At 44.4% G+C, this 21834-nt stretch overlaps 1 protein-coding gene across 3 annotated transcripts in view; it reads left to right on the forward strand.

The window, feature by feature from the left end:
- Pgcka1 (PDCD10 and GCKIII kinases associated 1) overlaps nucleotides 1-21834 on the forward strand; it is an 86435-nt gene that overhangs the window by 60773 nt on the left and 3828 nt on the right. The window lies entirely within an intron of this gene.

Here is a 21834-nt window from a genome sequence, read left to right on the forward strand (position 1 = left end):
TCTCTAATGGCAGACCATCTTCTATGCATCACTTTAAGAGGCCATCCTCCTCTTCTAAGCCCCACTAAGAAACAACACATCTCTCCCAGAGCACCGCACTGCTGAGGTCATTGCGTAGCGTTTGCACACGGAGTGGCCCTCCATCCAGCTCTGCACACCAGCTGGGTGAACACAATCCAACCAACTTCCTGCTTCAGCTGTCCGCAGGTAGCACCAGATGCCACAGGTTGAGGGCCAAAGCCACAAGACTGCCCCCATTTCATATGCTGCTTACAAACCTGGACCCTGAACATGTGGCCAAGCAGCCATAAATCAAAGTTTAAAGGCAGGGGAGTGGTGTTGCAGAACTGAGAGAAATTACTGGGTTACATTTACAGGTTTGTTACAAAGTATAGTTTGAAGAATTGGATGAGCAGCCAGAGGATGCTGAACAAAGTTAAGGCCACAGGAGCAGAACCTTAAGCCCCATGGAGTTGAGGAACACCACCCTCCCAGCTCACAGGAGCATTTATACTGCACAGGGGCATTTATACGGTTTTGGGAAACCCCTAGTGCCTATGGGATTTGCAGAGTTCAATCTCTGTTTAATTTCCAATATTTATCATCACCCAGCATATAGTGTGAGCATGCATGTGCATGTGTTCTCAAGAACACACATATATACATACATACATACATACATACATACATACACACATACACACATACACACATACATACATACATACATACATACACACATATACACATACACACATACATACACACATACATACATACATACACACATACACACATACATACACACATACACACATACATACATACACAGAGAGAGAAAGACAGAGACAGAGTTTAGTGGATGATATTGAACCAAACAAAACCTCACTTGGTGTCTGTGGTGATGGTCACATTCTGAGGCTATCCAGGGGACCCCACTTAAGTCACCTCATAGTAGCATAAACCCAAGTGTAGTCAGCAGGGTTCCTTCCGAATCAAGAGGCCACTGGGACTTGGGAAATTACATAAGCTTTAGAAGCTCTGTGTCTGGACCCAAAGACCCAAAGACAATGGCCACATCTATTTGTTTTATCATAGCTCTCTATATAGATTTTATGTGAACTGTGACCAGACCTTCTGGTGATAGAGCCTGAGAAGTCAAATTGATCTTAACAAGTAAAGGGGATGGGGAGTTCTCTGATGGGTCAGACAAAGCTAAAGATGGATCATGTTGAGCTTGCTTTGTGGCTTAATCCAGAAGCCAGGCATGTGGCAATTGTTTATAAACTAGCACTTGGGAGCCAGAAACAGGAACATCCCGAGTTCAAGGCTAGTCTCAGCTACATAGTGGGACCATGTCTCTAAAAACATAAATAAATAAAAATTTTTACATATGACAAAAAATCCTATTTGAACTATACATATGAAGGCAGAGGGGTCGTCCTTCAGATTTTAAAAATTATCTCAAAACTATTCTGTGAAAGCTCTTCAAGGTATATGAGTCTGTAGTCCGAAAGATGAAATGTCATCTAAGAGGTCATGGCCTGGACCCACCCAAAGCTGGTGGATCCCACATCCATCACTATAGCTCACTAATTCACTCTAAACATAGTTTGAATGCCATGTAGTTATTCTAAGCAACAGGGTTCTACCTAAGTAGCAGGAATTCCAGGAACCATCTAATATCATTGATGAAAGGCCATGATGGTATACAAGGCTACATGATTAGCTGAGCTCGCTAGCTGAGCTCTGCCACTTTCTTCAGAGCTATCTATGTGACTTTCTCAACAAACACACTTGGCCCTTTGTCTGTGGGTTCTGCATCTATGGATTCTGCCATTCACTGAGGATGGAAAGTATTTAGGAAAAGCTGTTACAAGACCATTGGCACATGCTGTCTTGTTACGCCTTTGATGGTTGCATCTGCAGTGTCTGGAAACTTGTTGACTCTTCCCTTAACAATACAGAATAATAACTCTACATAGCACTCACATTGCTCTAGGCATTATAAATCATCTAGAGATGTTTGAAAATGCTAGAGGCTCGGCCACCGCCTAAAGAATAAAGAATATGGGAGAGAATGTGTGTATTATTATGTAAATACTATATATATGTGTGTGTATATATATATATGTAATTATATGTAAATACTATATTTTATGGAAACGACTGGAGCGTGTAGGGGCTTGAGAACCAACCATTCCCCATAGATACCAAGGGACAGCTTTCCATCAAGTCCAGGGGGAAATTTGTATCGCATACACTAAGAGTTGTAGATATTTTTCTTAAGGAATTGAGTTGAAGCCCCACAGAGGCCTTCCTGGGCATAGTACAAACCAGCCTCACTAATAATGGGATCTGTATTAGTCAGAGTTCTCTAGAGTCACAGAACTTATGGAATATCTCTCTATATTAAGGGAATTTATTGTAGTGATTTACAGTCTGTAGACCAACTAACCCAACAATGAACAAGAATGGGAAGTCCAAGAATGTAGTAGCTGCTCAGTCCCATGAGGCTGGGTGTTTCAGATGGTCTTCTGTAGAAGTAGGCTCCAGCAACAAGTAAGGGCAAACAGTCCAAGAAGAGTGACTCTCCCTTCTTCCAATGTCCTTATGTAGGCTCCAGCAGGTGTGGCCCAGATTAAAGGTTGTGTACCACCACACCTGGATCTGGAATTTGCTTTGTCCCAGGCTGGCCTTGAACTCAGAGCTCTCCTTGCCTCCGTCTCCCGGGATTAACGGTGTGTACTACCTTGCCTGGGCCTAAGCTTTTCATAGCCACTATGCCTCAAAATCCCCATGTCAAGATCCAGGTCAGAAACCTGTCTTCCAGTCTCAAGATCTGGATCACAGGTGTGCCCTTCATTTCTGGATTGTAGTTCATTCCAGATGTAGTCAAGTTGACAGCCAGGAATAGCCATTATAGGGCCTAATAGCAGAGAGGTGTCCACATCTCAGCAGATGTGAGGGGTCATAGTGGGGATTCCATAAGACCATTGAACATAGTATGACGGTCCAATGTCCCTTACACTTTTTCTGGGGGTGGGGGGAGATTTAGGGTATCTCCTAAAGGGGGACATAGGAGATTGGAAGGAAACAAGGAAACCTGCCCTGAAGTGACATAGCAGGGCAAGCAGGCTGGAAAAGGAAAGAGAACTCGGTGGAGATAAGTACAAGACTAAAGTCCTCTATAACCACCCTCAGTGCCACCTCTGTGACCTGCCCTACACAGGCACACAGCAAGCGGGCCATGCGCACTACATAACGCTGCTTCTTTCAGAAGAACCCAAGACCAGCGACTGTCAAATGACTGTTATTTAGTCATGTAGCCAATCTTCCTTTGACAACAATACATAATAGGCAAGGTCCTGAAGGGAACAGGAATCACTCCCTTCAAACCGAGGAAGTTGTATGCGCTTTGTGGTCATTGGGTTATACAGATATGGGAGAAGCTGAGAGCTAAATGAGACGATGCAGTGACAGGGACTGTCAGAGCAGGTAGATGTTTCCACCTGCTGTGATTTGAATACTTGACTCAGTTGTGTCCAAATTGTGTTGAACTTTACTGATAGTGCTGAAGGTTGTGGGTTGTAGAAAGGTGCTGTTAGGGCTAGTGGAGTAATATGAAGGAGTGGATTGCTGATAAGAAGGAATGTCCTCTCCTGTTCTCCTGCCCACACTCACCTTCTTAAGGACACTCATCTGAGTTCCATCCCTATTTTCTCTCTAAAGTGCACCATGGAAAACCTTCATCCGTGTGCTGATGGAGCAAGAAGGCCCCTGCCAGATGTAACCATTAGATCTTAGACTCTGCAGCCTCCAAATTCTGAAAAGTAATTCCTTTAGTTTATAAATTACACAGTCCATGGTATTAGGCTTTAGCAACAAAACATGTGCTAAGACACTATCTACAATGAGAGTTGTAGGCAGTCATGAAGGGCTTCTGTTGGCCATCAAAAGCTGCAGGGAGCAGAGTGGCTCCCGGAATGGATAGGAGTCTGTCTGAGGTAGAGAGAGGAAGAGATGGATTCCTGATGTCTCTGCTCTTTGCCCTCTGGTCCAGGCCAACACTGCCATGGGTGGAATCTCGGGGCAAGATTGCTGCAGGGATAGAGTTCTCTGAAAAAAATAGCTGGGTGAAGGAAGGGAATGAACCCAAGAGCAAACCAAACATGACAGAGTATGTTCTTTAAATGACTTCCATATTTTAGGCACTTGAATTTTCTCATTGCTTTCCTATTACATGCCACAGCCTGGAATAATGGGCCACATGTAAATTAGAAAAATGAACTGGGGACGTAACAGTTGGTAGAGTGCTTCTCTGGCATCCACAAAGCACTGAGTTTGATCCTGAGCACAACGTAAGATAGGTATGCTGGCACGTGCCTGTGATCCAGCACTCTGGAAATGAACTCAGGATCAGGGGTATGAGGTCATCCTCGGCTGGACTGTGAGGCTGAGGCCAGCCTAGAACACATGAGACCCTGCCCTCTCCACCTTCTCCCAAAAGGAAAGGAAGGGAGGGATGGAGGGAAAGAGGGAGGAGAAAAAGAAGGAGAAAAAGGGAGGAAAGGAAGGAAGGAAAGGGGGAGTTACAGGTGTAGACAGACCTCACTATTTGGAAGACAGACGAAGGAGGAATGCAAGTTCAAGGCCAGCCTGGGCTACAGAGTAAGACCATGTCAAAGTAAAAGAAAGGAGGGCTAAAAGACAGTGCTATGAAACACTTTTTTTAAGAATGAACAAAAAAAAATTTGAAGTCTTATGATGCTTATAAACTGCCTGCCTTTGTGTTGGGGCTGGGATGGTGATGACATAGTTTTCATCCAAGTCACCATGCTGGCATCTTGGTTTGAGTCGTATCATCAGTCACTACAAGGATTCAGGACCATGTCTCATTGTTTGCTACAGTGTCCTGAAGATACTGACCTGACCCTTTTAAATAAAGCTGGCCTGACCCAACCAGAGACAAAGCAATCCAGGGAACTAAAACTGTCCGTTTCATTGAAGCAGTTGTACAGTTATCACCAACCGGTATGCCCCAGACAGTATCACCAAGGAGCTGGTAAGAAATGCCAGTCCTTGGGCCCCACTCAGACTCAGATGGATCAATACAGCCCAGTGCCCTCTGCTGCTGTGTCTGCCAAGAACCTGCTTATAAATCTGGACTGATGGAAATGCAGAGCCCTAGAGGGCCTCGAACCCTCCACGCTGCAGAAGTTCCTCATTCCCTCAGCCTCCGCCACAGAAGGAGACAGCAGAGAAAAACCCAGACTCTCGCACTTCAGGGTTTCCTGAGCAGTTTTGTGTGAAATGGGGACCTATGTAGAGTCGTAAAGGGCTTTTCCACCCCTCACCAAGGTCTCCACACAAGAAAAAGTAAACCCTCGCCTGGCAGGAGCTGCAAAGAGCTATTGTAGCATGGCCACTAGAGCTAACGCAACAGATGCGCCTGGAATAGCGTTCCTTGCTGGCCAGCCTAACTCACCATGGCTAGCACCTGCACGACTTGCACCGGATTCTTGTGCTTTCCTGATTTCTTCTGTGCGCTTCTCTTGAAACTAAACTATTAATAACCACTATATACTGCCACCTGGTGGTAGGTAGATGAAATAACAGCTGGGAAATTCAAGTCAAGGGAAAAGCAAATTACAGTTTGCAAAAGCCACTGAACATAATCTGGGGAGAAGGTGTAGGAAAGCCACAACCTTCCAAAATAGATAGCAGGAAGTCGTTATGACTAAAGCAATAACCACTTTATTGGTAATGGCTACACTATCTCACCAACTTTTATAGCATTTGTTGCCACTTGAAAGGCAATAAGTAAAGTAGAAAAGGATTAAAACAAGAAAGTCCCCGAACCAGCACCAGACAGATAGTAAACACTCACATGTCAACTGCAGAGTTTATTACATGTTGTTTTATTTTTAATTGCATGTATGTGTCTTGGCATGTGTACGTGGGTGTAGGTACCTGCAGAGGCCAGAAGAGGGCATCAGATCCCCCCAAGCTAGAGTTACAGGTAGCTGTGAGCTACCTGGCATGTTGGTAGGAACCAAACTCAGGTCCTCTGGAAGACCAGCAACCTCTCTCGACCTCCTGAACTCTCCTCTTCACCCTTTGCGGTGTTTGAATAAGTACCGACGGTGGGTACTCAGGCATGATGCGACATGGTCTATGTGTTTCGTCTCCTTGAACTTTCATAGCAACCCCGATAAGTGAGAACTATCACTCTCCCTGATTAGACAAGTGACACTCAGGGGTGAGGTTGCTGGGAGTGGCAGGGCTTCTAAGTGGAGGAAATGCAAGTGCAAATTGTCTCTGACCTAAACTGTTCATTGAGTAAACTACTAGTGTGGTGGGGTGAGTCTTCTCTGTGTTTATTGAAATTTCATAGCACTCCATGGTTTTTTTTTTTGTTTGTTTTGTTTTTTGTTTTTTTGTTGTTGTTTTTTTTACCCAATCCCACCCTTCATACTTACCTCTCTCTAAGGCATGGTGGTCATGAAAAGCTTAGGCCCTGGCAAGGTAGTACACACCTTTAATCCCAGGAGACTAAGGCCAGCAGACCTCTGACTTCAAGGCCAGCCTAGGACAGCAAATTCCAAACCCAGGTGTGGTGGTACACACCTTTAATCTGGGCCACACCTGATGGAGGCCTACATAAGGACAATGGAGAAGGAAGACTCACTCTTCTACACTTGTATGCACTTATTTGCCAGCACATCTGTTGGAACCTAATTCTTCAGGATCCCAGCTTGTCCAGAGACCAGTTCACCCAGCCCTGAGGGACTGAGCAACTACTAGACTCTAGGACTTCCCATTCACAGCTGCCCATTGTTGGGTTAGTTGGACTGCAGCCTGTAAGTCATTACAATAATTTCCCTTAATACGTAGAAACATTCCATAAGTTCTGTGACTCTAGAGAACCCTGACTAATACATCCCCCCAGCACAGCGTATGGGAGAGGAAGGGAGAGAAAGAGAGAGCCTGAGGAACTATAAGCTTTCTCGGGAACACTCATAACACCATTGTGTGTAGCACAGTGCCTGGTACATACAAGAGGCTTGGTGAACACGGCACAAGTAAAGATGCTGCCCGGTGTTGAGTCTGCCAATGGCTTATCAAGCATCTACCATTTTATTTTTCCTTATGTATATGTGTCTGTGTAAAAATGTGCCTACAGAACCCAGAGATTGTGTGAAGTTGGAGTTACAGTAGGCAGTTGTCAGCTGCCCATCATGGGTGCTTAGAGCTGAATTTAGGCTTTCTGCAAGAACAGTAAGGGCTCTCAGCCATGAACCTTTTCCCCAGGCCCAGTCAAGCATCTGTCTTAAAGATACAGGCTAATTACTAAATCAGAAGGGGTGCCATATTTCAAACAGAAGACCAAGGAAAATGGCTTTAAGATCTGTCAAAATGACTGTCATTTAGTAGGATAAGGACCACAGCAAGAGACACATAGTGGTATTATCATGGTATTTGAAAAGAATGTGTCCCCACATGCAACAGTCATAGCAAAGGGTCCCGGGGAGTCCAGGGCAGTAAAGTCAGGGATCAGGACTTGTTTCTCTTGAGTTCTGAAAGTGGAAGCATGGCAGTGTGCTTTAGACACCCTCTCATGTGGACATCCCTGCCAAGGCCAGCTGCGCCAAGGCCATGGAGGCAGTCTTGTGAGTGATGCAGCTCCAACAGACCCAGGGAAGCCTTTCACTGAGAAGTGCCCATGAAAAGCCAGCTGTGACTCCTGAAGAGGTGATGACACTGGCTTCTGTTTCCTAGTCCAGGTGTTCCAGAAGGCCCAGATGTCTGCACTAGCTATGGATTCCCCAGTACTCAGAACCCTCCCCAAGGCCCACCACAAGGAGAAGAGGGGCCATCAGATGACCTCCCCAGAATGGTTTCCTTAATCTGAGACTCTCTCTCTTCTTCCAGTGATTCTGCTTGTTGTACCTCTGTCCTTATCTTCATGTTCTGTGGCCCAGGTTGTAGAAACCTGCGCCAAGCAAAGTACCAGAGTTTTAGGGAGTGAGATGGAGAGCAGGGTATGGAGGAGAAAACACTGGGGCAAAACTTTCCTCCACTGGATCAGGACCATGATTTGGGACCAGTGGACCTCAGTCGTTTCTTCATGAGCTTGTGAGCACTTTCAAGCTTGAGTGAGTTTCCCAGTTCAGGGTAGAATAGATGCCATCAGGACTTCTCTTCAGCTTCAATGAGGTGACATGTAAGCCAAAGCAAGCCACAGGCAGATGGTAGTGTAGGGCAGTTCTCCTTTCCCACTGTTGCATCTAGACGGTGAGATCTGGAAGAGAGCTTTGATGCCATAGATTTCGGGTGTAGACAAGGACTAAAGAGAAGAGGCTGCCCTTTTGCATCTGTGATGCTGGACATAGAGTTGTGGCTAGGACCCCAACTTCTGACACCCAGGCATGAATTACACCTGGCTAAGTGTCTTGAGACCTCACATTATAGCATTGATGCCTAAGACTCCCAATGATAAGGGCTTTCCTCTCCATTACAGTTTTTCTTTTTTTTTTTCTTTTTTTTTTATTATTAGGTAATTTCCTCAATTACATTTCCAATGCTATCCAAAAAGTCCCCAATACACTCCTCCCCCCAGTCCCCCACCCACCCACCCCCACCCCTTGGCCCTGGCATTCCCCTGTACTGGGGCATATAAAGTTGGCAAGTCCAATGGGCCTCTCTTTCCAGTGATGGCCTACTAGGCCATCTTTTGATACAAATGCAGCTAGAGACAAGAGCTCTGGGGTACTGGTTAGTTCATAATAATGATCCACCTATGGGGTTGCAGTTCCCTTTAGCTCCTTGGGTACTTTCTCTAGCTCCTCCATTGGGGGCCCTGTGATCCATCCAATAGCTGACTGTGAGCATCCACTTCTGTGTTTGCTAGGCCCCGGTATTGTCTCACAAGAGACAGCTATATCTGGGTCCTTTCAGCAAAATCTTGCTAGTGTATGCAATGGTGTCAGCGTTTGGAAGCTGATTATGGGATGGATCCCTGGATATGGCAGTCTTTAGATGGTCCATCCTTTCTTCACAGCTCGAAACTTTATCTCTGTAACTCTTTCCATGGGTGTTTTGTTCCCAATTCCAAGAAGGGGCACAGTGTCCACACTTTGGTCTTCATTCTTCTTGAGTTTCATGCGTTTAACAAATTGTATCTTATATCTTGGGTATCCTAAGTTTTTGGGCTAATATCCACTTATCAGTGAGAACATATTGTGTGAGTTCCTTTGTGAGTATGTTACCTCACTCAGAATGATGCCCTCCAGATCCATCCATTTGCCTAGGAATTTCATAAATTCATTCCTTTTAATAGCTGAGTAGTACTCCATTATGTAAATGTACCACATTTTCTGTATCCATTCCTCTGTTGAGGGGCATCTGGGTTCTTTCCAGCTTCTGGCTATTATAAATAAGGCTGCTATGAACATAGTGGAGCATGTGCCCTTATTACCTGTTGGAACATCTTCTGGATATATGCCCAGGATACAGTTTTTCAAAAGCATCTCACAGCATGGGTTCTATCACTTGCTAATCTATGAAGATAAGTTATGTGGTCTCGTGTTTTAGGGAAATACTGGGTTTACTAAGAGAAACCATCCTTTGTTATAATTCTGAATGTGTTCATCTTTAATCGCTGCTCCCCCAAACCTATTTATCCAGGGAACCTCTTTTGGGGATGTCTTAATTATGGTTTTCATTGTGAAGAGACAGCATGACCATGGCAACTCTTATAAAAGAAAACATTTCAGTTGGGACTGGCTTATAATTTCAGAGGTTTAGTCCATTATCATCATGGAAGGAAACATAGCAGCAAGCAGGCAGACGTGGTGCTGGAGAAGGAGCTGAGAGTTCTACATCTTGATCTGCAAGCAGTAGATGGAGACTGTATACCACACTGGGCATAACTTGAGCATATAAGACCTCAAAGCCTGCCCCACAGTGACATACTTCCTTCAACAAGGGAACACTCCCTAATAGTGCCCTTCCCTATGTGCCAAGCATTCACACACATGAGTCTGTGGGGGGCATTTCTATTGAACCACCACAATGGAAAAAACCTGTAAGTATGTCTCTATATACATACTTCTGTGCCATCCAGCCCAGTGCTCGGCAATGCTTATTCATATCTAAGGCACATTGCCTATTGAGAAAGTGTAAAGTGGAGTATTTAAGGGTGTGATAGAAGTTGTTGTATAACCTTTCAGCATCTCAAAAATAGCAGAAGCTTAATGCCTTTAGGTAGGAAAAAAAAAGTCATGCACATGAGATTTTGTAGTCCGAAGCTTGTCTTCTAATCCCTCTTCATCTTTGGAGTCAGTATACTCTCTGGTTGGGCCCTCTTCTCTAGTGTCTTCTGTAGACAGAGGGTTGCCCCTGCTGATGTCAAATGGCCACACTTTGCATTCATTCCTCGTGAGCCAGGAGCTCAGCATCCAGTAGTGGTGCCCTAAATGTTCGGTCACTTTGCCCTCCGGCCAGGTTCTGGGAAATCAGATTTAGAAAACAGATTCTCTTTTCTGATTATTAGCAAGTTTCCCAAAACAGTGTTTAAAATGTGTTTTGTTTCACTACACCCTCTTGTAAATATCCCAGTAGCCTTTTTAAAACTCAGATTATTTCATGGGAGTGACTTTAACATCTCATGCCACGGGACCCTTGAAGAGGCATGTCCTCAATGCTTGGAAGTGTACCACAGGGGAGGAAAGAGGCTGCTTTTCAGGCTGAAGGAAGAGAACCAGGTCTTTTCCTCTCCTTTGGCTCACGACTTGTCTTGTGATTTGGGACCACTGGGTGGTGAGCACATGCAATCTGAACAGGGAAATGAGAAGACACTCAATAGGAATGGCTTATCCAATCCAATATCCTAAGGTGGTGCACACAGTCCCTCTATTCTGGAGGTGGAGGAGAGAGGATAGTGAGTTCCAAACTAGAGTGGATTATATAGCAAGACTTTCAAAACAAAACAAAACACACAAGGATCCAGCCCCTTAATCCCCCACCTGTCACTCACCCATCGTTCCTACCTTTGACTAGTGAGGGTGAAGTGTTCTGTGTATTTGCACACAGAACAATGAGATAGATGACTGACACAAAAGTAGGAGGGGCTTCCCTCCGGGAGGGGGCTCAACCTAAGGACAGGGCCCCATCTAGGGCTGTTTGGGGCCTCCAACTTGTGTAGACCCCCTGTAGTCAACCACAGCTACTCTAAGCTCATGAGTACTGTGACTCTCGAATGTGCTCTACAGCCTTGTGCCCCAGCATCTATCCCATCTTGTTCCCCCAGCCTCCATCAGTGAATCTTACCTGGATCCATTATCATTACTATGAGTGGTAGCAAATGGTGATCTTTCTAGGTCCTGTACTCTGTGTATATTTGTTGGCTGGTTTCCTACATAGTGACAGAGCTGCCCCTTTCCCTTCCATGCTCCTCTTAATGTGTCTTTTCACTCGCCTTTTCCTCCGTGAGCCAAAATTCTCACTAGTTCTGTTACTTTGATCATCTGACAGCTCTGGACTTGGCCAATAAAACCCCTATAAGCTGGCTCCAAGCGATTACTCTTGACACCAGCTCTAACCCCCGGGTACCATGGTGAATGCTGTCAATTTCTCTATTTAAAAACTCCAACATTCTCCCTACACCCCCACCTCCACATCCCCATTGTAAAACAGGCTTTTCCTGCCTGGAGACTTTACCACTAACTAATGTGGCCATGACCGTCTTCAAACACAGGGCTGTTTAACTTCAACACGAAACCGGGGCAAAATTAAGCAGCATGTGGGAGTGCAGGAACAGGTGGCGCCAGCAGTGCGTAGACTCAACCATGCTAATGGTATTTGCTTTTCCCTTGTGTAAACCAAACCCTGGCTGCAGAAGATGTCCCCTTTGCTTCCCTGTTGCCATGTGTATCGCTACAAAGACAAACCACATTTTGAGTCCCCTTAGCCATCAAGGGCTCCCACTGTAAGTCAGGCAGCTGCTTCCAAAAGGCAAGCAGGGGGGAGGCAGACAGCCTGCTCCGTCAAGGGCTGGCGTTTTTCTACTTCTGTGTATCATGGCGGAGGACAGATGTTTCCCTTTGCTTGCTCCACAGAAGATATGGATGGGATATTGATGAAGGCATGGGGAATGGATCGAACCTGATCTGATATGTGCATAAGGGAGACTACTTGCAACTATGGATGTGGGCAGGTGTGGGGTGGCGGTGGTGCTGAGCACATTGACCCCTACCCTTTTCACCTGCAGGGGCTGGGGGGTGGGAAGCGGTCACACAACCTTGAACATTCAAGCCAGCCGTTTGAGAAAGGAATGCCATCAGGACAGGAAATCACAGAGTGGGAAAAGAAGGGCAGGAGGACCTGAACCAGGAAGAATGTCCCACCGTTCAGACTCAGAAAGCATGGCTCTCAGGCATGGAACTGGGCCTGAAGGAAAGCCAGGAAGTGCCAGGAAGTGCCAGGAAGTGAACCCTAAAGGAGTTGGTGCTGGAGAAAGACAGGAAACTGGGAAAGAGGGAAAGGCTACTCACAGAGCCGCAACGGAAGGGTTTGGGAGAGCAGTGTGGATCCTGTCTTTCCCTGGCAGAGAAGAGGAGAACCTCGAGAAACACTTAAGCCAAGGAAGGCCTTGGATTCCATCCCCAGCCTCTGTCTATCTGCTGCCTGCCTTGGGAAGCTTGCGGTTTCAGAGGAGGAAAGGTTACATCCCAACCTCTCTTGGATTTCTAAGCAATTGGCTCTGTGGTCTGAGCCCAACAGGTTTCAAACTGCACCAGGTCATGAGTACCCCAGGACCCCAGCAGCCTCTAGGGCACTGGGAGGTATCATGGAAGTTGTTGACCAACTGCCCCTCCTGCCTGCCTTGGCTTCTTTCTCCTTCCATTTCAGCTGCTAAACTAGAGCTCCCAAAGCTGACCTAGCTACTCACTGATAACATTTAACAGTGCCTCAGTTATAGGACCGCCTGCCCAAAGCCGGCCTACCTGCTCACTGATAATATTTCATGGTGCCTCAGTCATTTAAACAAGGTTCCAAAGTAAACAGAGTTATTTATTGCAGGTCAGGATTTCAGAGTCAGTGCTGAAGTGGGAAAGGAAAGAGGGGAGGAAAAGAGGGGCTGGAGGGGGTAAAGAATGAGCATAGCACTTCTTAATCGAAATTATTTCTCCATTTGATCTGCATTATGAGCAGAAAGTGAAGCAGAAAGGGGAGCTGGATCTAGGTGTGTAATCCTAGAAGCTACTGAGTGTGTGTGTGTGTGTGTGTGTGTGTATGTGTACATATGCATGTGTGTATGTGTGTCTGTGCACTTATGCCTGTGTGTATGTGTATATGTGGGTGGGTGGGCACACATAATGCTATTTAAGCCTCCCATCCCTTCTTTCTCTGCAGTGCTGTTTGTGTACTTGGGTCTGTATATGTTTTGCAGTTGATATCTTGATTGACAGACTTGTACCATTTGGTCCTTATTGTAGAACCAGCAACTTATTGCTGTTGCTAAATGCCTGTGTCATGGCAACTCTGCTGCATGTTTTCTGGGTATTAAGATGTGCATCTTTTTAAAATACAAAGAAGGCTCGCTCGGAGAGCTGACTCCATCCTGAAGATGGATCAGAAACAAATCTGTGACATGATGTCCTCCATTAGTAGCAGCTGCAAGGGAGACAAATGAAAGATAATCAAAAGGGAAGAGGCAGAGAGACGGCTGTGTGTCCAAGTGGGCCTGCAAGTTCTCTGTCCCAGCAATTTGGTGCTTGGGGCAAAGGGTGTTGTAGGTCCACTTCCTGTGCTGCTGGAAACACTGCTACAAACTTGGAGTTTCCAGACAAGGACTCAGAGCTCCTAGAATTGGACAGTGGGTTGCACTAAAGAACACTAAAGGGCCTGCTTCCTGGCGAGCTCCCAGGAGTCAACATGGTCCCTGTCCCCCGGCAATCCCTGCCCCCCCCCACTCACTCCAGCTTCCACATCCATAGTCACATGGTCTCCCCTTTATATATGGGGCCAAATCTCCTTCTACCTTTGGCCTAGGGGCACAAATGTAACTGGATTTCAGAATCTCCCATATTAAGGTTCTTAACTTGATCACCTCCATATTTGTTTGATGGCTTACTTTGGCCATTCACAGATTCCATGGATTCATGTGCTCACATCTTTTAGGAAAGAACTTTCCTACTTACTGCTTGGGATTTTATTTTATCACCATAGTAAATCAAATCCCCTGTAACCATCCAACCAACCAATCAACCAACCAAACAACCAACCAATCAACCAACTAACCAATCAACCCACTAACCAACCAACCAACCTGTAGTTCATAGCAGCTGCATCCATTTTCCCTATTGGCTGAGGTGTATAAAATATCATCCTGGGGAGTCTATGATTGAAAGAAGGAGGGAGGGAGGGAGAGAGGGAGAGACATAGGCAGCTATAAGCAAATCATCTCTCCTCCAAATGAACTTTACAAACAAAGGCACTAGGCTAAAGGTCCTGGTGTTCATTTGTCTTCTGAAAGGCTTTGTACATAAGCAGAAAAACACTTAGAGGTCCTCCTGTATTGACATTTGAAATTCAGTCAAGAACTCAGCAGGCCAGGGTGACCAGCTTAACATGGAAAGAAGATTTTGTTGAAAGGGAAGCGATGGAGAAAACCCAACCTGGGAAGGGGTGAGGCACAGTGAGCCAGTAGGAAATACCTCCACCACCTTCACTAGGAAGGCCCAGAGTCATGGTACTGACCTGCAAAACAACAGAGCTCATGAATCATGACTGTGATTGTCCTGGCTGTGGAGATAGCAAACCAGGAGCATACTGGTTCTGGCTAAGCTAACACTGGCATCCACCTCAGGCTGTACCACTCCAAAGGGTTGAATCGGGGAAACACATGGCCAGCCATCTTGAATACTCATTGTCTGTGGCAGCAGCAGCTTTCCCTTTACTGGGACAAAATATCCGAGTCAGTCAAGTCATAAGAAGGGATAGTTTACTTTGGTTCTCATAAGACATGGTTCATTTTGGCTTGCAGATCTTAAAGTTTCAACCCATAGTCATCTGGACTTGTTATTTGGAGCTGTGTCAATATAGTGCATCATAGTAGAATCGTGTGACAGAAGACACTTGGTCACCTCAAGGCAACTGAGAAATCAGAAAAATGAAAATAAGGGGTGGGGGCAGAGGGTACTGGATCCAAATATTTTCTTTAAAGGTACAGCTTTTAATGATCTAATTTCTGTTCACAAAAGGCTCACTACCTCCCAGTAGTACCACAGGCTGGTGATCAAACCTTCAACACATGAGCTTTTGATGGACATTCAGATCCAGACTGTTTCTGTCTGTCTTAGTCAGGTGTTTACTGCTGTGAAGAGACACCACAACCAAGGCAACTCTAATAAAAGACATTTAATTGGGGCTGGCTTACAGGTTCAGAGATTCAGTCTGTTATCATTATTGCAGGAAGCACAGCAGCATCCAGGCAGACATGTGTTAGAGGAGCTGAGAGTTCTACTCTTGTGAGTTCTCGCTCTGAAGGCAGCTAAGAGAAGACTGGCTTCCAGGCAGCTAGAACTAGAGTCTTAAAGCCCACATGCACAGTGACACACTTCCTCCAACAAGGCCATACCTACTCCAACAAGGCCATACTTCCAAATAGTGCCACTCCCTGGGCCAAGCATATTCAAACCACCACACTGTCTTAATACCCAAGAAGGTAACAAAGGTCCTCTAGGGATTCTTATACCTCTTACTACTGAGCAGGATTCCTAGGTCCTCTGAGAAAGGTCGCGGGTCACTAAACATCACAGGTGTCTTTGCTCTTTGGCATTATTCCACCATGATTTTCCCATCTGTAGATGGGGCTGGAATATACAGCTTAGATGGCTAGAAAGTGGTTTACAGACACTCGCCAGCTACCCACAACACCCGTCACAGGATCTTAAGACTTCTGGTGAGTGGAACACAGCTTCTGCTCCAATCCAATTGCGCGCGGGACCTGAGACTGCATTAGTTAGGGAAGCAGAAACCGGCCTGAGTAGGGCCACATGCCTCATCCGGCTGGATCAGCTCTGGGGTAGCTAGAGCGCAGGGTTGCCTGACACCCGCCAGCTACCCACGACCCCCGCCACAGGATTTTGGGACTGCTGGTGAGTGGAACACAGCTTCTGCTCCAGTCCAATCACGCGGGACCTGAGACTGCTCTGGTTGGGGAGAGAGAAATCCAGCCTACATAGGGCCACAAGCCTCTTCCGGTCAGAAAAGCACTGGGGCAGCTAGGGCGCAGGGTCGGCTGACACTCGCCAGCTACCCACAACACCCGCCACAGGATCTTAAGACTTCTGGTGAGTGGAACACAGCTTCTGCTCCAATCCAATTGTGCGCGGGACCTGAGACTGCATTAGTTAGGGAAGCAGAAACCGGCCTGAGTAGGGCCACAGGCCTCATCTGGCCGGATCAGCACAAGGGTAGCTTGAGCGCAGGGTCGCCTGACACCCGCCAGCTACCCACGACCCCTGCCACAGGATTTTGAGACTGCTGGTGAGTGGAACACAGCTTCTGCTCCATTCTTTAAACAGTGACAACGATAACAACTAACCCCAGAGATTACCAGATGGCGAAAGGTAAACGTAATAATCTTACTAACAGAAACCAAGACCACTCACCATCATCAGAACCCAGCACCCCCACTTCGCCCAGTCCAGGGCACCCCAACACACCTGAAAAGCTAGACACAGATCTAAAAGCATATCTCATGATGATGGTAGAGGACATCAAGAAGGACTTTAATAACTCACTTAAAGAATTACAGGAGAACATGGCTAAAGAGTTACAAGTCCTTAAAGAAAAACAGGATAACACAATCAAACAGGTAGAAGTCCTTAAAGAAAAACAGGAAAACACATCTAAACAGATGATGGAAATGAACAAAACCATACTAGACCTAAAAAGGGAAGTAGACACAATAAAGAAAACCCAAAATGAGGCAACACTGGAGATAGAAACCCTAGGAAAGAAATCTGGAACCATAGATACGAGCATCAGCAACAGAATACAAGAGATGGAAGAGAGAATCTCAGGTGCAGAAGATTCCATAGAGAACATCGGCACAACAATCAAGGAAAATGTAAAATGCAAAAAGATCCTAACTCAAAACATCCAAGAAATACAGGACACAATGAGAAGACCAAACCTACGGATAATAGGAGTGGATGAGAATGAAGATTTTCAACTCAAAGGACCAGCAAACATCTTCAACAAAATTATAGAAGAAAACTTCCCAAATCTAAAGAAAGAGATGCCCATGAACATACAAGAAGCCTACAGAACTCCAAATAGACTGGACCAGAAAAGAAATACCTCCCGACACATAATAATCAGAACAACAAATGCTCTAAATAAAGATAGAATACTAAAAGCAGTAAGAGAAAAAGGCCAAGTAACATATAAAGGCAAGCCTATCAGAATTACACCAGATTTTTCACCAGAGACTATGAAAGCCAGAAGATCCTGGACGGATGTGATACAGACACTAAAAGAACACAAATTCCAGCCCAGGCTACTATACCCAGCCAAACTCTCAATTAACATAGATGGAGAAACCAAAGTATTCCACGACAAAACCAAATTCACACATTATCTCTCCACGAATCCAGCCCTTCAAAGGATAATAACAGAAAAAAACCAATACAAGGACAGGACCACGCCCTAGAAACAACAAGAAGGTAATCCCTCAACAAACCTAAAAGAAGACAGCCACAAGAACAGAATGCCAACTTTAACAACAAAAATAACAGGAAACAACAATTACTTTTCCTTAATATCTCTTAATATCAATGGACTCAACTCCCCGATAAAAAGACATAGACTAACAAACTGGCTACACAAACAAGACCCAACATTTTGCTGCTTACAGGAAACTCATCTCAGAGAAAAAGATAAACACTACCTCAGAATGAAAGGCTGGGAAACAATTTTCCAAGCAAATGGTATGAAGAAACAAGCTGGAGTAGCCATTCTAATATCTGATAAGATTGACTTCCAACCCAAAGTCATTAAAAAAGACAGGGAGGGACACTTCATATTCATCAAAGGTAAAATCCTCCAAGAGGAAATATCAATCCTGAATATCTATGCTCCAAATACAAAGGCAGCCACATTCATTAAAGAAACTTTAGTAAATCTCAAAGCACACATTGCACCTCATACAATAATAGTGGGAGACTTCAACACACCACTTTCACCAATGGACAGATCATGGAAACAGAAACTAAACAGGGACACAGAGAAACTAAGAGAAAATATGAATCAAATGGATCTGGCAGATGTCTACAGAACATTCTATCCGAAAACAAAAGGATATACCTTCTTCTCAGCACCTCATGGCACCTTCTCCAAAATTGACCACATAATTGGTCACAAAACAGGCCTCAACAGATACAAAAATATTGAAATTGTCCCATGCATCCTATCAGATCACCATGGACTAAAGCTGATCTTCAATAACAAAATAAATAATAGAAAGCCAACCTTCACGTGGAAACTGAACAACACTCTTCTCAATGATACCTTGGTCAAGGAAGGAATAAAGAAAGAAATTAAGGACTTTTTAGAGTTCAATGAAAATGAAGCCACAACATACCCAAACTTATGGGACGCAATGAAAGCATTTCTAAGAGGAAAACTCATAGCTCTGTGTGCCTCCAAAAGGAAACTAGGGAGAGCACACATTAGCAGCTTGACAACACACCTAAAAGCACTAGAACAAAAGGAAGCAAATTCACCCAAGAGGAGTAGACGGCAGGAAATAATCAAACTCAGGGGTGAAATCAACCAAGTGGAAACAAGAAAAACTATTCAAAGAATCAACCAATCAAGGAGCTGGTTCTTTGAGAAAAATCAACAAGATAGATAAACCCTTAGCCAGACTCACTAGAGGGCACAGGGAAAGCATCCTAATTAACAAAATCAGAAATGAAAAAGGAGACATAACAACAGATCCTGAAGACATCCAAAACACCATCAGATCCTTCTACCAAAAGCTATACTCAACAAAACTGGAGAACCTGGATGAAATGGAGAAGTTCCTAGACAGATACCAGGTACCAAAGTTGAATCAAGATCAGGTTAATGATCTAAACAGCCCTATATCCCCCAAAGAAATAGAAGCAGTCATTAATAGTCTCCCAACTAAAAAAAGCCCAGGACCAGATGGGTTTAGTGCAGAGTTCTATCAGACCTTCAAAGAAGATCTAATCCCAGTTCTTCACAAACTATTCCACAAAATAGAAACAGAAGGTACTCTACCCAACTCATTCTATGAAGCCACAATTACTCTGATACCTAAACCACAAAAAGACCCAACAAAGATAGAAAACTTCAGACCAATATCCCTTATGAATATTGATGGAAAAATCCTCAATAAAGTTCTTGCTAACCGAATCCAAGAACCCATCAAAACAATCATCCATCCTGACCAAGTAGGTTTCATCCCAGGGATGCAGGGATGGTTCAATATACGGAAATCCATCAACGTAATCCAGTATATAAACAAACTCAAAGACAAAAATCACATGGTCATCTCGTTAGATGCGGAAAAAGCATTTGACAAGATCCAACACCCATTCATGATAAAAGTCTTGGAAAGATCAGGAATTCAAGGCCCATACCTAAACATGATAAAAGCAATCTACAGCAAACCAGTAGCCAACATCAAAGTAAATGGTGAGAAGCTTGAAGCAATCCCTCTAAAATCAGGGACTAGACAAGGCTGTCCACTTTCTCCATACCTATTCAACATTGTACTTGAAGTCCTAGCCAGAGCAATTCGACAACAAAAGGAGATCAAAGGGATACAAATTGGAAAAGATGAAGTCAAAATATCACTTTTTGCAGATGATATGATAGTATATATAAGTGACCCTAAAAATTCCACCAGAGAACTCCTAAGCCTGATAAACAGCTTCGTTGAAGTAGCTGGATATAATATTAACTCAAACAAATCAATGGCCTTTCTCTACACAAAGAATAAACAGGCTGAGAAAGAAGTTAGGGAAACAACACCCTTCTCAATAGTCACAAATAATATAAAATATCTTGGCGTGACTCTAACTAAGGAAGTGAAAGATCTGTATAATAAAAACTTCAAGTCTCTGAAGAAAGAAATTATAGAAGATCTCAGAAGATGGAAAGATCTCCCATGCTCATGGATTGGCAGGATCAACATTGTAAAAATGGCTATCTTGCCAAAAGCAATCTACAGATTCAATGCAATCCCCATCAAAATTCCAAATCAATTCTTCAACAAATTAGAAAGTGCAATCTGCAAATTCATCTGGAATAACAAAAAACCTAGGATAGCAAAAACTCTTCTCAAGGATAAAAGAACCTCTGGTGGAATCACCATGCCGGACCTAAAGCTCTACTACAGAGCAATTGTGATAAAAACTGCATGGTACTGGTATAGTGACAGACAAATAGACCAATGGAATAGAATTGAAGACCCAGAAATGAACCCACACACCTACGGTCACTTGATCTTCGACAAGGGAGCTAAAAACATCCAGTGGAAGAAAGACAGCATTTTCAACAAATGGTGCTGGCACAACTGGTTGTTAACATGTAGAAGAATGCGAATCGATCCATTCCTATCTCCTTGTACTAAGGTCAAGTCTAAGTGGATCAAGGAACTTCACATAAAACCAGAGACACTGAAACTTATAGAGGAGAAAGTGGGGAAAAGCCTTGAAGATATGGGCACAGGGGAAAAATTCCTGAACAGAACAGTAATGGCTTGTGCTGTAAGATCGAGAATTGACAAGTGGGACCTCATGAAACTACAAAGCTTCTGCAAGGCTAAAGACACCATCAATAAGACAAAAAAACCACCAACAGATTGGGAAAGGATCTTCACCTATCCTAAATCAGATAAGGGACTAATATCCAATATATATAAAGAACTCAAGAAGGTGGACTCCAGAAAGTCAAATAACCCCATTAAAAAATGGGGCTCAGAACTGAACAAAGAATTCTCACCTGAGGAATACCGAATGGCAGAGAAACACCTGAAAAAATGTTCAACATCCTTAATCATCAGGGAAATGCAACTCAAAACAACCCTGAGATTCCACCTCACACCAGTCAGAATGGCTAAGATCAAAAATAGGATGTGGAGAAAGAGGAACACTCCTCCATTGTTGGTGGGATTGCAAGCTTGTACAACCACTCTGGAAATCAGTCTGGCGGTTCCTCAGAAAATTGGACATAGTACTACCGGAGGATCCAGCAATACCTCTCCTGGGCATATATCCAGAAGATGTCCCAACCGGTAAAAAGGACACATGCTCCACTATGTTCATAGCAGCCCTATTTATAATAGCTAGAAGCTGGAAAGAACCCAGATGTCCCTCAACAGAGGAATGGATACAGAAATTATGGTACATTTACACAATGGAGTACTACTCAGCTATTAAAAAGAATGAATTTATGAAATTCCTAGCCAAATGGATGGACCTGGAGGGCATCATCTTGAGTGAAGTAACACAATCACAAAAGAACTCACACAATATGTATTCACTGATAAGTGGATATTAGCCCAAAACTTAGGATACCCAAGATAGAAGATACAATTTACTAAACGCATGAAACTCAAGAAGAATGAAGACCAAAGTGTGGACACTGTGCACCTTCTTAGAATTGGGAACAAAACACCCAGGGAAGGAGTTACAGAGACAAAGTTCGTAGCTGTGATGAAAGGATGGACCATTTAGAGACTGCCGTATCCAGGGATCCATCCCATAATCAGCTTCTAAACGCTGA

The sequence above is a fragment of the Mus caroli genome, unplaced genomic scaffold (genome assembly GCF_978045245.1).
Source record: "Mus caroli unplaced genomic scaffold, Mus_caroli_1 scaffold_4, whole genome shotgun sequence".
NCBI lineage: Eukaryota > Metazoa > Chordata > Mammalia > Rodentia > Muridae > Mus > Mus caroli.